General features: G+C 37.8%; 1 protein-coding gene across 10 annotated transcripts in view; it reads right to left on the minus strand.

Annotated features, from left to right (window-relative positions):
- RHBDD1 (rhomboid domain containing 1) overlaps window positions 1-16460 on the minus strand; it is a 161699-nt gene extending 145239 nt beyond the window's left edge. For 2 of the 10 annotated variants that reach the window (XM_074191255.1, XM_074191251.1), the window contains exons 1-2: window positions 9903-16024; window positions 4822-4888 (exon numbers count right to left, since the gene is read on the minus strand). The gene's annotated coding sequence lies outside the window, so the exon portion shown is untranslated. The other 8 variants (XM_074191253.1, XM_074191250.1, XM_074191254.1 and 5 more) reach the window with 5 other exon arrangements.
- Between the last annotated feature and the right edge of the window lie 625 nt (window positions 16461-17085).

Genomic DNA, 17085 nt, shown 5'->3' on the forward strand with positions numbered 1-17085 from the left:
TCCTCGAAAGCAGAAAAATCATCAAACTACATCTGAAAGTGAAACCCTATCTTTTTTTTTCTTTTGAGATGCTCATGAATCTGGGAATAACTTTTACATTTCTAAATATAATAAAACTTTATTTTAAAATGTAAAATACATTTTTCATTTTCAGATAAAACAAAAATAGGTGATAGTCAGCCAAGCTGAAATTTGCCTATCTATACCCTAGAAGTTTATGGTTTAGAGCAATTTACAATCTAAGACACAAGGTTATTAAAGGCATTTTTTTATTTGAACTGGAGTGGACAAGGAATCCTCAGTGAGGAGGCTCCTCCACCAATGCAGAGCTGCAAGGGTTTGCAATAAATATGCATAATTAAGCAAAACAAATTTCCATATTTGTTACATCCAAAAAATAGGTCTCATCCTACAGTGGTTCACCTTTGGGTTATTAGACAAGAGTTTGTTGCCTTCCTCCTATAAATATTCATATAAATCCAAATAGCATGTTCATGTGTTCCATGAGTGAAAATGGAAAATGAAAAAAAAAGACCATTTTTCTACCCCACACAAAAGGATGCCACTCTAAACTAAAGAAACATATTCTTCTCTCGCAAAAGTTTCACAAATAGAATGAGTCAAACAATCACCTGGTCTCCCTACTCATTTTTTAAAAATCAAAGTCCATGAGCATACTCACCTTTCCTTGGAAGAAGACTCACTTCCAGTGTCACTTGAGTCACTAAAGGTAAACTGAGAGCACTGTTGGGGGAGGGGTCCCCATGCCAGTCTTAAATAAAAATTCCTGGTTCCTAGTCTTCTAAACTGTGATCACTGCTGCCTATGTGCATTGTATACGCCTTATCATAGAGAGCCCTTCCATTCCTTATCTTAGGTCTGAGGTCCATGTGGGAAGAGTCGAAACCAAGAGATGGAAGCCACAGATTCAAATTAGGGCTCAATCATTAAAAAAAAACTCTATTACCTTAAGTTACAATTTCTCTACAACTCTGCTTTCTTTCCCTTCAAATGCCCTCCCATCTCATAAGGATCTCTATGGTGTCTGAACTTTGACAATGTTAGAAGCATCATATACTGAGTATCATTAGCATTAAATTGATGGATTAGCATATTCTTTCAGAGAATGGACAAAATCCCTTGGGAAGATATTATTGAATTCTAGCTAAAAAATAACTTAAACTCGAATTTTGTTGTTAATTCAGTCATTACTCTCTAGCCAAATGCTTCCTGGGTTCTCTCTATGCATTCTAATAGGTGAAGGTCCAATGTGATTATACTGCCCCTCTGGGAGGGGTTCACTGAGCATGTTATCCATAATTTCAGGTCTTCTTTCCCTTGCTTTCAATCTCCCAGAACCAACTTGTGCAGCGTCTCTCCACCTTCCATTCCCATTAGTCACCCTCTGTTCAGTTTCCCTATCATAGGGGGTACAGAACATTTTATCTGCGATTTGGGGGTGTGCATGCTCAGTGTGAGTCAGTAATATGGTGTCAGTCAAAAAAGGCCTAAAAGATCTTGGGTTGCATTAAAAGAGGCAGAAAAGGGGGGAAAAGACTGCTCACAGTGAATTCACCTCAAAACTAGGGCAAAAAAAAGATCTCTAGGGATATATATTTCAAGTAATTCTTTTTTTTATACAGAAAAGTGAAGTCCAGGTAGTTTGAAAACAGTCATACTTATTGACTCCAGATTCAGTGATCTCTCCTTTGTAGTCAGACCACAACTGAAGTTTTGTTCCAGGTCTTAGTTTAAGAAAAATATTGATAAACAGATATAGACATCCTGATAGTGAAGGACCTTGAGTCTATGTCACAACTTAAGTAAATAGGGATGTTCGGCCCTTAAGACAAAGGCAGGGCTGAGAAAAGGAGAGCTGGAAGCTGTTTTCATGGAAAAAAAGATTAGAATTGTTCAGTTTTGGACAGATGGTAGACTGTAACTGGGGGGGGGGGGGGGATTGTGGAGGGTCAGAAGAAAAATTTCCTATCCCTAAGTAGAAAGGGCTACTTCAGAGATGGCAGATTCTTCCTCCTCGGAGGTCTTCAGACAGAGACTGGAGGGGCTCAGATGGCCATAATATAGATATGTCATCAGTGATTGAAACATGGTACTCACCTCCTGATAGAAGGAAGATGATGATGCAGAATGGGGAAATATATTTTTGGACATGGTCAACTAATGAATTCATTTTGTGTAACTCAATATTTGTTACAAGGGCTTTGTTTTCTGAGTGAGAGGAGAAGGAAGAAATGTATTTTTGTTAATTAAAATATTAAACTATAAATTGAAAAGCCCTCAAAATAAAGTGAGATCCCCCAAATCTTCACTTTCCCTGTTAATAAAAACCTCTCTGCTTTAATCCAGAAACTAGCCAGTTCTATAGATAAAATGGGAATGAACAAGGGGTTTAGGGCTAAAGGATCTGGGTTCACTTCTAGTCTCTACAACTTACTAGCTGTGGATCCTGAGGCAAAGTACTTGCTCTGTCTAGGGTCTGATATCTAAAAAGATCCAGATGGACTAAGAAATCACTAACGTCCCTCTGGAGTCATCCCTCTCTTTTTCCTTTCCTCTCACTTACTTTATTTAGTTACTAAGGTCAAATTTCCTATATGACTTCTCTTGCATCTTTGTCCCCTCTACTACAAGCCTTTATTACCTCTCATTTGGACATGTGTGTGTGTGTGTGTGTATAACATTTGGGATTAAGTGACTTGCCAGGTCACAAAGCTAGTAAGTATTATGCATCTGAGGCTAGATTTGAACCTAGGTCCTCCTGACTGCAAAACAGGTGCTCTATCCACCACACCACCTACCTGCCTATCTTGTGTCATCACCTCTTAACAGATCTTCCTACTTAGCTTCTGGAAGTGTGACCATTTCAAGTCTCTGCTTAAAAAACACACAAAAAAGCCCTTCACTGGCTCCCTAGGACAATCTCTGGGATTAAATAGAGAATCTTTAGTCTGGTATTTAAGGTTATCCATAATTCAAGCTCCAAATTACCATATATGTTTTACATTAATACCTTACACATACTGAATGTTCAGACCAAATTGGCCTCATAGACATTCTTCAAATTTAATATCTTATCTTCATTACAGTCACAGTCTCAAATGATTTTCCCTTTCACTGTCTCTCTCCTGTCCAACCTTTCTTGATTCCCCCACAAAACTCTATAAATAGCACATCCTTACTCATAATACTGTGTATAATTCAATTTGGATCAATGTATACCATGGAAACAATATATAGACTGACAAGTTGCCTTCAGGGGTGGGGGGAGGGAAGTAAGATTAGGGGGAAAAGTGTAAAACTCAAAATAAATAAAATCTTTAAGCACAATACTGTGTTATATTTACCTCTGAAAAATCTCATAGCAGGAATGATAAGTACTCACATAACCACCACTTGGAGATCTCCAGAAAGACTAGGTTTATTTGGTTTCAAGAATGTAACCTCCTTGGGGGCAGGGACTCTGGTAATTCTCAACATGTAAAATAGACCACTAAACACAACAGAGGCTCCAAAAATACTTGTATTAAACTAACCACACCACAAGCTCCTTTCTCATTGATTGACTTTCTATAAGTTAACCTTTAAGATTACTTGATCTTTTCACTTCTTCAACCCAATCTCCTTTCCCTTTTTCCAGGCTCTGGGGTAAGGATTTTAATTATCCTTTGAGTGGTCCTCATTAGGCATGTCTGACAAATCTCTCATTTCACTCCTTCCAAAGAAAAATACTCAACCTACTCTACTGGGTTCTCTATACTTGAGAACATCCTTCCCCAGCTCAAGTCACTAACTGTATTCTCTTTCCTTATTAAGAGTTCCCTTGAAAATACCACCTGAACTATTAAAAGATAGAGAATTCTCTTCCTTAAGTGACCTAAACATAGAAACTTTTTCTTGTGAAATCTCCCTCTTCAACTTAAGCAAACAAGTTATTTTTGTTGGGTTGTCCTTCATTTTTTAAAGGGACTAAGGGTGTTATGGGTGATGTGCAAACATATAAAAATGTATTATGCCCCAATTATCTTTAATCTTAATTGCCTCGCATTCAGGATCATCTCCAGTCATCCTGCCCCACATCTGGCTACTACTGGACCCAGATGGTTCTGGAAGAGAAAGTGAAGTTGGTGACTTAGCACAGCCCTCCCCCCCACTCAAATCCAGTTCATGTGCTTGTCATAGCAACTTCTCCCTGATGTAATGATCTTCTTCCAAAATAAAGGATGATGATGATGATGATGATTATTATTATTATTAGTGCTTGTCAAAATATTTGGTACAAAGTAAAAAAAATTAGTAAATGCTTTTTAAATACATTTTCACTGCTATGTGCTTACTAGTTTACAAACCCTAAATATACTAGTATTAGCCAGTAGTGGTTTAAATGGGTTAAGAGAACAATATTTTTCTTTCATCCTATCATGGAGTTTATTTAGTGAAAGAAATAAAGCGAAAAATTCCAAACCATAAATTTTAAAGGAAAAGGCTGTAGGAGTTAAAAAGGAGAAAGCCAAATCAAGTACCCGAGAAACTATACAAACGATGAACAAGCTACATTTACATTCACTGTACGTGTGTCATTTGAATATAGTCTAGAAGGTCAGATGACTGTCAGTTACAATAAGCTTTGAGGCTTCTGGTCAATTAACTGACTAATAAGAATAGACAAGGCTGTGACATCATTAAAGCAGCAATTAATTTATACAGAGCAGTTTCTTGTTAATCAAACATCTTAAATAGCATTTAATTTTTTTCACTTAGAAAGAAAAGAAAAAAAAGAGTCATCCTCCCCAGCTTTATTACCTTCCAGGCTACTCCGAGGTCAAAACATAAAAGACTTTACAAAGTAGACACCACCACTGAGTTGTATCTGTTCACAGCAAACAAAAAAAGCAAGAGATGAAAATATAAACAACTTTCAGAGTCTAGAATCTGAGCTGAACTCATATCTTATAGGAAAGTACTCCTCATTTATGTAATTTTTAGACTATTTGGGTAATATTTCACTATTTGATCTACTGCAAATGTTACTTTTATAATTAGTGGTCAATCATAAATTAGATAAGTTGTACTATTCTATTATCAAGTAATAGGGGGAAATTATGCTTTTTTAGTCAACTTGAAAATGAATGAAAATAAGAATCATATTGAAGTTTTAAAAATAACAAAAATTTTTCTGTAAAAAATAACTAATCACCATTTCCCCTAAATTCCATATATAAATATTAAATGAATAAGTGGGATTAAAAAATGCACACATGTAAAATTGTTAGGAGGATGGAGGAGGGAATTTTCAATTTTAATTTTTAATTAAAATAAACTTTGCACACAAAACCCCCCACTTTTCAAACTCTAGAGTTGCTGTCAGTATTATCTGGAAGTACTTTGGGAATTTAATGAGTTTCCATTTTGAAAACAGTGGTGTCAGTTTTCCAAAATTCATATGCCCTCCACTATTTTTTAAAGTGATGCATGCTTAACAGAAATTATTAAAATCACCTTTATACATGAAAAATAATGACTGAAAAATGTAACTGCTGAAGTTTGTAGATAATCTCAAATTTTGTTCCACAGCCAGGTGAATTAGTGCCAAGTTTAATTTCTGTCCATCACCATTGATGATTTCCTGTATCAATCACAAGCTGGCTCCGATGCTCACAGGACACAGGTTTTAGTGTAATGAGTGCTCATTAAAGTTTTCAGAGTGACAGTCCTCAAGGTTCTAAGTCCTTAACACTGAAGCCACACAGGGATCAGTGAGGGCAACCTCCCTAGATCATGGGCTTCATGCTGATTTAAGAAATTCAACATTCAAGTCTATCCTGCACCCAACTTCCTTATATCCTTTCCCCAAAATCAATGAAAACATGCAACTCCACCATTCATATTATCCTCTGGACAAGTATTCACAAGGCCTCATTAAAGCATATGAAATTCTTCTCAGTAGCTGTGGTTGCATATTCCCACTACATCTAGTCCAAATTAGATAGGGAAGGGGGGAGAAAGAAAAATGCAGTGTCTAATAAATGGAAAGTTAGTCAACTGAAAAGAGCAGGTAGCAAAAGGAAGGAGAAAAACTGTCTACATCTATCCACCATACCAGATTCCAACTAGAGTAGCCACGGTGTAGAAAGAACAACTGCAGAGATGTTCAAAAATAACAAGAGACTGGATCCAAGGAGAAAAACATGTCCTCAAGGGACACATATCATATATAAAATCTAGACAACAAGCAAGATGCATGGGAGATCCTCAAATAGAGAGACAAATTTTGACCTTTTGGGAGAGGAGACTCTTGGCTAGACTTGGGCTCTGGACGGCTATAATTTATTCTAAAAACATAATAAGGAAAGGGTAGTGGAGGGAACTGGAAACTCATGTGAGGAGTAGCATGTATCGACATAGTTTACCTAATTACAAGCAAAAGTATTAAAATATGTCATAACATAAAAGCATACAATACCTCATGCTACATTTGTGGAAAGACAGAGATGTGGGTTAGATGAGAACAGAATGAAATGAAATTGGTTGAACAGTCAAAATTGACAAAGTGGTCTCAAATCATTCTATTTCAACTTGCAAATGATCTCAAACATCCAATTTTGGCCATGTATGGTTTATCGATTTGGCCAATGATTAAAAGGTTAAAAAGTTGCTTATGCCATCTGAAAATGACAAAGAACTGGGGAAGATTGCTTGTACATTCAATTAATAGCCAAGATGCCAAAAATTCTTGTTGGGTTAAAACCTAAAAAGATGAACTTTAATAGCCCCTAAGTGGAAATTAGGTAGCATAGTAGATAAAACTGTTGGGTCTGAAATCAGGATGACTTATTCTCCTGAGTTCAAATTCAGAGTCAGATACCATGTGACCCTGAAAAAGTCATTTGCCTTGTTTGCCTCAGTTTCCTTGACTATCATATAAGCTAGAGAAGGAGATGTTGGGGGTGGCTAGGTGGCACAGTGGATTGAGCACTGGTCCCGGAGTCAGGAGTACCTGAGTTCAAATCCAAGCCTCAGACACTTAATAATTACCCAGCTGTGTGGCCTTGGGCAAACCACTTAATCCCATTGCCTTGGAAAAAAAAAACCTAAAAAAAAATAAATGTCAAATTACTCCAGTATCTTTGCCAAGAAAACTCCAAATAGGGTCACACAAAGTCAGACTCAACTAAACCAAAATAAATTTAAAGTCTTACACTTAAGTCGAAAAAAGCCCACTTCACATATACATATTGGAGGAACCAGTCTGTCTGAAGGTCTGAGGTTTTGAGAGGACTGCATTGCTCTCGTTCAAACCTCAAATACTTTACTCGTTGTGTGATCCTAAGCAAATCGCTTAAGCTTTGTTTGTATCATTCTCCACATTTGAAATAAGAGTACCCACCAGTCCCAGGGTTGTTGTGAGGATCAAATGAACTAATAATAGTGAAGTACATTTCACACAGAAAGGGGCTAAATAAATTTGTGTTGAATCAAACTGAAATTCAATTTAAAAAACATTATGATAAGGATAGTAGATGGTACAGTGGATGACTAGAGGGCTACACCTGAAGTCAGAAAGACTGAATTCAAATTCTGATTTAGACATTTACTTTGTGAGCTTAGCAGACATGTCCCTTAAGTTCAACATGCCTAAGTTTCCTCATCGGTAAAAGCAGGATAACAATGGTAAATACCACCTACCGTGGTTGTGTGTAGATTAAATGAGATAATATTTGCTTAAAGTATATATATATATATATATATATATACATATATTATATATATATATATATATGTAAATGCTATTACTGTAATTGTTGCTGTTGTTACCTTTATTTTTAGGGAGACTCTCTTCCTATCTTCCCCCCCCCCAAAACAACAAAAATCTAAATTAATTAATTTTGAGATACACTGAGAAGCTTCCAAGTATAGTAAGATTATGCTCCCATTGTGGACAGAGAACCTGTCATAATAGAGAGAATGTTGGGTCCTGAGTGAGACTTAGCTCCAAGCATAACCTACAACACACACTGGCTATATGAGCATAAACACATCTCTCAGTGAAAACTCTTCATGACTATAAAATGCTAAATCTGTGGTGATAGATAACATTTCCTTATCAGGAGTTCCCTAAACTCACAAGATTACACATCAACAACAATAAAGAACCCTGGTTAGGTCATATCTAGAGAATTACGTTCCATTCTGGATCCCATAGTTTAATATTGATAAGCTGTCTATTCCTTTTATCTTATCATGGATACATATTCTGTCTTCTCTGGGTTTTCAAGGCTCAGAGGTTCTCCTCCTACCTCCCTGGGCAAGTTACAAGTTGACACTAGTTAATACTTAAATCCATACCCCTACTCAGATACTTAATGTGGACATGGTGTCTTCCCTAAAGGAATGAAGGTCCTTGACAGAAGAGACGGTTTCATTTTTTTGGTCTTTCTATCCATAGTGCCTCATACAGTGATCAGGAATTTAATAAATGCTTGTTGATTTTGTCCAGAGACAGGCAATAAAAATTGTCAGGGGCCTGGTACATGCCAGGAAATTCTAAGAAAGAAAAGCAGGAATATTTAGCCCAAGGAAGAAAAGATTAAAGATCAGAGGATAAGGGTTAATCTTCAAATATTTTAAATAACATCATATGAAGGAAGGATTAAAATTTACTCCATTTGGCTCCAAAGAGAAAAAAAAAAACTGGAAGGGTAAGAATTGCAAGAAGGAAAATTTAGGTTTGGTTTCCAGAAAAACGTCCCAATGACTATGGCTATCCAAAATGGAACGGACTAATTCGGGAGGTAGTAGGCCTGCCTCTCACTGGAGGTCTTTGTGCAAAGAAGACATCTACATGTCAGTGGGAAGTTCCCAAACTAATGACTCACAGATTTTTCAAAAGATCCCATGGATTCACAGAACATTATCATCTTCACTACCTCCTCTGGAACTTCTCTAGCTTATTACTATCCACACACCCTTAGTCCAATGCTTTCCACTACACATACCGTCAAGTTCCCTAAGTTACTCATGCAAATTCCCAAGGGTCTAAACAGTCTAAAAAGTAGGAAGAGGTTATTGATGATGCTTCCATGATCACTGAGTCAATTTTATAAATAATACGCAAGCAATCACATGACCAAATCTCCTAGTTCCTCCATAGTCTCAACTCTAAATTTCCTACAAAAGCAAGAAGGAAAAAAAGGGGGGGGGGGGGGAATGGCTGAGCTTCCAATAATATATCCCAAATTCCTTCTTTACTGAAGGAGGAATTTTTGCTTGTAATAGCCAGCACTTATATTGCTTTACCTATGTTCTATCATTTGATCCTCTCCATCCCGTGAGATAAGAGATATTATCTCCATCAAAAAGATGAAAATTCTGAATTAGAAAGGCCCAACAATGCCCTTTATATCAATTCAAATTCATGGAGTCAAGAAACTAGACAGCCTCAGAGGCCCCCAGTCAAGAGTAGAGAGAAGCGCATCATTCCTAAAAAAAATGATTTAACAGTACCATTTAGAAGATGATCTGGTAGAATATGCAAATTTCTGCAATGATGAGGTTGGGAGAGAGGCAAAAGGGGGGGAGGAAGGGAGAGAGAGAATATCGACACAAAATTCTACGAATGGTATCATGGTTTACTTACCTTTGACAGAAGTAAGTAGTTCAGTAGATAGAGTACTAGATCTGGAGTTAGGAAGGTCTGAGTCAAATCCAGCCATGAGACCCTGGGCAACTCACTTAACCTCTGTTTACCTTAATCCACTGGAGAAGGAAATGGCAACCACTTCGGTATCTTTGCCAAGAAAACCCCATGAATTTGAGTGTTATGGTCCACAGGGTCAAAAATAATTGGATGAGACTGCATAACTGAACAACAAAAACATACTTACCTCTAACAATGAAGGAAAAGAATCATATGTATGGTCCAAAACCCCAGCACTTTCTCTCTAAAGTGAAAGAGTTGATTTTGACTATCAAGCTTAATTAAAGATAATGATCATTACCAAAGTGGCTTGATTAATCAATGACCACAAAATGAACCTTTAAAATTCTGGGATCTTTCCCCAGGGAATATTTCAGAAAATCCCTTGGTATACTGTAGCACAAATTAAAAAGATCTTCAAGTAAGGAAACCAAGGCTGTCCTCTCCTGGTAAGCCTTCATATAAAGCAGAATAGGACTGCACAATGTTTTTTTTCATAGGAGCAATAAACATCATGGCAAATGCAAGACTACTAAGTCACTAGGACATCCAATGATGTCTCCTAAATTTTAAGTTTAGATTATTTGCCAAATCATGATGATGATGATGTTTCAAATAATTGCCTGAAGACGGGGGTGGGGGGTGGGGTGGAGGAAGTTTCAGCCCAGATCTTCAGAAGGTGATGTCATAAAACTTATTGTGAGTCACTCATAATTGCAAATCTTTCTATGTAATCATAAGTAATTTTTTAGATCACAGCTGTTTAATCTGAGATTTGTGGATTCTTTTCTTTAAACATATTTTGATAATTTCCTTTGTAATTTTCATTTTACTTTTTGCCTTTTAAAACCTCGTTCTGATAAGACATCTACAGGCAAGCCCAAATGGTCAACTATAAAGGAGATGAACCTTTGCAGAATCACTGTTAAAGAACACAAACAAGGGACAGCTAAGTAACACAGTGGACAAAGCACTGGCCCCCGTTCAAAATACCACCTCAGACACTTGATACTTACTAGCTGTGAGATCTTGGGCAAGTCACTTAACCTCAACTGCCTCACCAAACCCCCCTCCCCTCCCCCCAAAAATCGCAAATCATCACCTTTGCCTTTTCATGGTAACACATGGCTAATGAAAATTTCTCTTATAACTTCAATAATCTTAATAACTATTTTAAATGCAGCATTTTAAAATAGCTCTTAAAACTCTGGTGAAACACTTTACAATTATTTCATGTGATCTTCACCACAGCCTTGTGAAATAATTACTAGTATTATCCTCGTTGGGAAAATGAAGAAACTGAGGCTAAGTGACTTGCCCCGGGGAAATCAGCTAGTAAATGCCTGGGTCAGGATTCAAATTCAGGTCTTCCTGACTCCAAGGCAGCTAGTTTCTGCTCCTACCAACTAGCTGCCTCAGGATCATGGGTGGCATCATGCTTTACCCTTATAATCTCCCTCATAGTTATAGAAGTATAGATTTCTTGAAATGCAAATACATATATATATATGCATGATATATCATAACTTAAAATATACGATATATATGATTATATATATACCCACACATAATGTTGTATATTATATAATGCAACCTGCTCAAAATACCAAAATTTTGTTACTGACTTCTGGGAGTCATACAAGCTAAAAAATGTCATTGTATGAACCTGCAAAGGTTTATTACCAACAATATGGCAGTGTCTCAAAAGCATGAGCAATCAAATATGCCCTATGTGTTGGATACTATCAAAATCATTCATGGGACTTTAACTCTACTACAACAGAGTACAATGGAATTGGCAGAATAAAGGGTAACTTGAGCTCTCCCCAGTGAACCTTCCAAAAATGGAAAAATAAATTAACTATAACTACAACATCAACAATAAAAATCAGTGAAATCTGGGAATGGAAGGAGTATGGATAGCTCTAGTGTGAAGACTCCTCTACCTACCTACCTACATAGACTCATCTACATTTTAGAGTGTCACTGAGAGGTTAAGTGACTTGTCCAGGGCCATACAACTAATCTAGAGAGGCAAACTTAAACAAAGGTTTTCATGATGTCAAGACTTACCCTCTATCTATTACACCATTCTGCCTCTCAATAAAAATACTAATTAATTTAAATAATTAAATATTATTAATAATTAATAATAGGCATTTCAAAGCATTTCCTGTATGATAGCTAAATGTGCTAAATGTTTATTAATTAAAAATCAACTATTTAAAAACATCATAAACATGAACACAAACCAGCTGTTTCACACAACAAAAAAATTTGGAACCAGTAAAGCCAAGTACTGTATTTCCATGTTTTTTTTATTATTATTCCTGAGTCATTTGTAATGCTAAATAGCAGCCAGTTGCAATACTAAATAGCTTTTAAGAACCATACAGCTGTCACAACTCACAAAAAAGGGAAACAATTTAGATTAGAGCTCATAAATTTGCATAGAATTCTCCTTTTGCTGGTGAAACATGGAACAGGCTGCAAGCTGTTATTTAGCATCCATACTGAAAAATAAGAACTGAGGGCAACAGGAGCTTCTGACACTGATCAAATCACTCACACCAATTTCAGTCAAAATTTTAGTGAGGCCCCTTTGATCATCTATGAGTTAAGAGACCAATTCCCTGTCAATTCAACATTTGGTATTCAAAACACTGACTTCCCTGACCTTGGATTCCCACCCATTTCCCAAAACAATATGTGGGGGTCACTGTTGTTACCCTGGTGATTGGAATGAATATGGTATTTAGCTCCCAGACATGGATTTTTATTTTTCAAGGAATACATCCTTTATATAAGAAATGTCTCATTCTGACCTTTCATCTGGTTCTAAAATCAAGGCAAGCTCCTTATTTTAAGCAAGGAGTATGGGTGAAGGAAGTGACAGGATTGGAGAAGAGGAGGTTTGGACCATTTCTTTAGTGCCACATAATAAATTTTTGAAAAATAAGCTTTACATGATGAGAAAGCGCTCATTTTAGAATACAATAAGCAGGAGACATTGCAACTGAAGGTCAAGACCACAAAGCTTTAAGTGATACTATACTCAAAGTAAACTCATATTCATAAGTTCATTAGTAACATTGTAGTATCCAATATCTAGTATTAGATTAGTTATATAATGCCAAGTCTCCCTCCTATTTATGATCAATCACATACCTCTAAAGGTTATAAAAGCAAAAAAGCACAATAATCACTTTTGGGGGAAAATCTTCTTTCATGAGGTCACCTACATCATTAGTTACCCTTAACAATGATATATCAATTTAACTGTTATTAAAAATCACAATGGGATATGACTGGTAAGAAACAATGATTATGAAGAAGTCAGAGACATGAAGACAAATCAGCAAAGGAAAATAATATAAATTTACAATACTGCAAATGGAAAAAAGACAATCTAAACCAGTGATGTTAAAGGCATGTAGCACTAACCAGATTTAAAATGTAATTGGGAATAATTAATTAAATAAATAGAAATACAATCAAACCCAGCTAATGTTAATATGTGGTTTTTTGGTGTCAATATGCAGCCTGCTGGGATCCTTGCATATAGTCCATTTGAGTTTGACACTACTGATGTAAACCATGTTTGGGCCCAAAGAGAAAGTAGAAGAAGTCAGTTCACTATCTTCTTTGCTCAGAGGTACTATATGTGAAAAATTGCATGTGTCAGTTGTTGTTTTTGATGTATCAGTTGGGCTGAACTAATGGGGTTCCCCTCCCCCCTCTCCATTTTACAGGAAATATAGGTGATATAAAGAGGGAATTGAGGGGATGGTAATTGTGGCAAATGAGCAAAACACACTCAATCAATCTTGTGACTCAATTCTGAAGCTAGCTCAATTCAATTATAGTCTAGTCCAATTCCTGTCTTGTGAGAAAACTTGATTATATTGTTTGAATCGGGTCCTAGGTGACTGTGGGAAACTGGACCATCTCTTCCTGCTGCTGAAAGACTCAACTCAGGAAGATGATAATCAGAAACCCAGGCTGTATATCCCCCAAACAACACACATATCTTACCTGAAAAGGAGCTCCATTCTGATCAGTTACTATCTTCATGTTCCTTTGACTGTTTATTGATTATGGGGGGAGGGACTGGGCCATGCCTTTTCCTGATTTCAGAATTCTTTCTGTTCACTCTCTCCCTTCCAACTTAAGAAGTCTTCAATTTTTCCTCCAATAAGAAATCAGATTGCCTAATACTTTATTCTGATTTTCTTTCAATTAGTTTTAATTAATTGTTGAGACCCAACTGGTCCCAATTTGTTGGGCAATTGTCATTAATTGCCTAATAAATCAATTTGCTCTGAAGCTTAAAGCTTTGTTTCCTCACTTATTTCATCTTTCAGCCACCACAATAAAAATAAGAAAGTATCAATAAAAATTTATTTTAAAGAAAAACTGCATTTTCCTCTCTTTGTCCAAGGATGATAGACATTGAGCCTTGCCTATAAGACACAGTTGATATGTTGACTGATTTTTTCTTTTTTTAAAAAGTTTTTTTCTATTGATTGATTTTTCTGAACTTTTTTCTTCGTTCTCAAGCTAGGTTACAAGAGATGTCTGAATAGGTGGAGGAGGAGGGGAGAGGTGAATCAATCAGAAAGTGAAGGGGACATAAACAAAATGAACTAATTTATAAAAATTGGTCAGTAATACCATTGAAATATATGTGTGTACTATCATGCTAAGTTTCATCAGAAGGTCATTTATCCAGCAATGTTTATAACAGGTGAGAAACCAGAAACAAAAAAGGTCTCTAAGCAATGCAACAAATCTCTTTAAGAAGTCACTCAAACTTTGAGCACAAATGTCAAGTAAGGTTACCAGTGTTGTAGTAAGGATCCTGGATGTGGAATCAAGACAGACCTGGCTCTAATACTTCTTCCAATAACTACCAGCTAACAGATTACAGGATTAGGGATATAAAATTGCTAGGGATCTCAGGGGTCACTTTCTCCATCCTTCTCATTTTAGATGAAGAAAATAAGGCCCAAGGAAGTTAATGTCACACAGGCAGTAAAGAAGTAAAACGTAAAGGCAAGATTCAAACCCGTCTTCTACCTCTCTGAACCATGATGCCTCTAAAATGCATTTAACCCTGCATCTTACATTATTCAAATCCCAGTAGTCTCATCATTAAATGACAATAGTAATTTCTATGATTCAATATACAGCATCCCAAAATTCGTATTGAATTTTGATCTTTTAAAACTTAAAACTTCTCTACAATTTTTGGGACAATCCTGGATCCAATAAATACATGGATGCAAATTTTGTGAATCTGTTTCTACTCCCCAGACCAAAGAAAAGAAAAACTGCCAGTTTAAAGGAAAAAAAAAAGGAACCCAGCTCTCTCTCACTTCAGCATAGGTCCCTAAAGAGACAATGAGTTCTATTGCAAGTTAAAGGTCCAGAGGATTTCAAAGTATTGCAACAGAAAATATTCAAATCAATTCAACATACTGAGGCTGAATAATGTTCCGTATACTATTGAAATTTAGGGAGTAGAATCAAGGAAGTGTACACTTTTTTTCCCCTTAAATTTTCTTTTCAAATGCTTTGGATATTTTGAGTTGATTAAATGAAAGTTTTGGATGGCTGGAAAACTTCAGCACTCTAAATAATGAAGCTTGTTTTCACAAGCATTGACAAAAGACTTGAGATTTCTTGAGGAAGGGTTCCTACACCTGTGGGCCCAACCTCCTTTCAAACTTAGTCCAAAGAGACTCAGCGATAAGCATCTGAACTGTGGTCACAGATAAAATAACCCAATTTTGAATCCAGGCCATAAGCTCATATATCTACAGCTGGAAAGGAACAAAAAAACATCCAATCCACCGGCCCTGGTGTCATAAGTACGTGAGTTCAAATCCCACTTAAATACTAAATAATTATCTAGCTGTGTGGCCTTGGGCAAGCCACTTAACCCCATCGCCTAGCAAAAACCTAAAAAAATAATAAAAATAAAATTGAGGAAGGAGAGATTCAGGGAAGTTAATGAAGCATCAGAGGCAAGATCAGAACCCAGATCCTGAATGCAGAGCCAGGACCAAGTTAGTCCCTGATTCCACAACTCCTCGTTGCCTGTGGATTCTTCATCACACAAGTGAATAAACTTTTTCCGGAATTGAGAGTATTTTGGAGAGTTCTAAGAAAAAGTGATTTCGACAGCACTTTAGAAAGTTTTCTGTTCCTTTTTCTTTATTCAGCACCATGACTGATTATTTGGGAATATTCTGAGCTTTTCTGTGCTACCTCGAGGGGGGGGCGGAGATGGGTCTGGGAGGCCCCCCCCCCACATCTCAAACTCACCTGGGGGGAACTCCCAGCATCCAGCAGCTCACCTGCCTAGAGACCCAGCCCCGCCCCACTTCCTGGCCACGAGGGCCCCCAAACCCCAGATCCCAGGAAACTGCGAAGGAAGAAGAAAGCCTCCGGATTGGGGGAAGGAAGGAAAAGCCAGAAGGGACTCACGCTTCCTCGGGGGCACGCTCTGTGGCACGCGTGCGTCCTCACGTCTCCTCGCACGCACTCGCATCACCACGCCGCAGGGCGGGGCTTTCCCACAAGGCTTCTCTTTTCATTCGCTGCCGGGCGGGAGGGTGGGCGGACCCGTCTCCGCCGGTGCCGCCCACCAGGCGGAGCCCAGGGCCGGTCCCCCGCCCCCTCGAGCGCCTTCTGGCCAATGATCGCGCCCGTTGAGCTCCGAGCCCCGCCCCGCGAGGGGCGGAGCTCGTCGATTTCAGCCTCTTTCAGTTTCACCTTCCGCCCAGGCCGGAGTGGGGGGCGGGGAGGGGCGGGGAAGGAGACTACGTCATCCCAGCGAACTGGAGCCGGTCCTGGGCCGCGGAGCCCAGGTTGAGAGTCTGTTTTCGCAAACGGCCAGGCGCACGTGGTTGGGGTTACTCTGGAGGAGGGCTGGACCCCAGGCTCTACTACCTGTAGGACCCTTTTCCTCTCTGAGCCTCAGTTTACCCATTTGTAAAAACTAGGCGGGGAGGAAGGTTGATCTAGATCAGGGACTTTTTAACTTTTTTTAAGTCACGGACTCCTTCGACAATCTAATGAACTCAATAACATTTTAAAATTATATTCATCTTAATATTCTATTCCATTGAAATCTATAATGGTTATCTCTCTGGGTAGAGTAAGAAAGTAGCAGAAGGGGAAATCTCCCCTCGCTGCTACAGTTCAGTCTTTCCTCACTCATTTTCCCCCAATTTGCTCCATTCTCTCCATTTTCAGACACTTATAATCTTTCTGTGGCTTAGAAAAAGCTCCTTTCTTAAATATAAATCTCAGATCCTGTTCACCCTGCGTACAAACAGCCATTGTGTGTGTGTGTGTGTAGA

This window comes from Macrotis lagotis, chromosome 6 (assembly GCF_037893015.1).
Source record: "Macrotis lagotis isolate mMagLag1 chromosome 6, bilby.v1.9.chrom.fasta, whole genome shotgun sequence".
Classification (NCBI taxonomy): domain Eukaryota; kingdom Metazoa; phylum Chordata; class Mammalia; order Peramelemorphia; family Peramelidae; genus Macrotis; species Macrotis lagotis.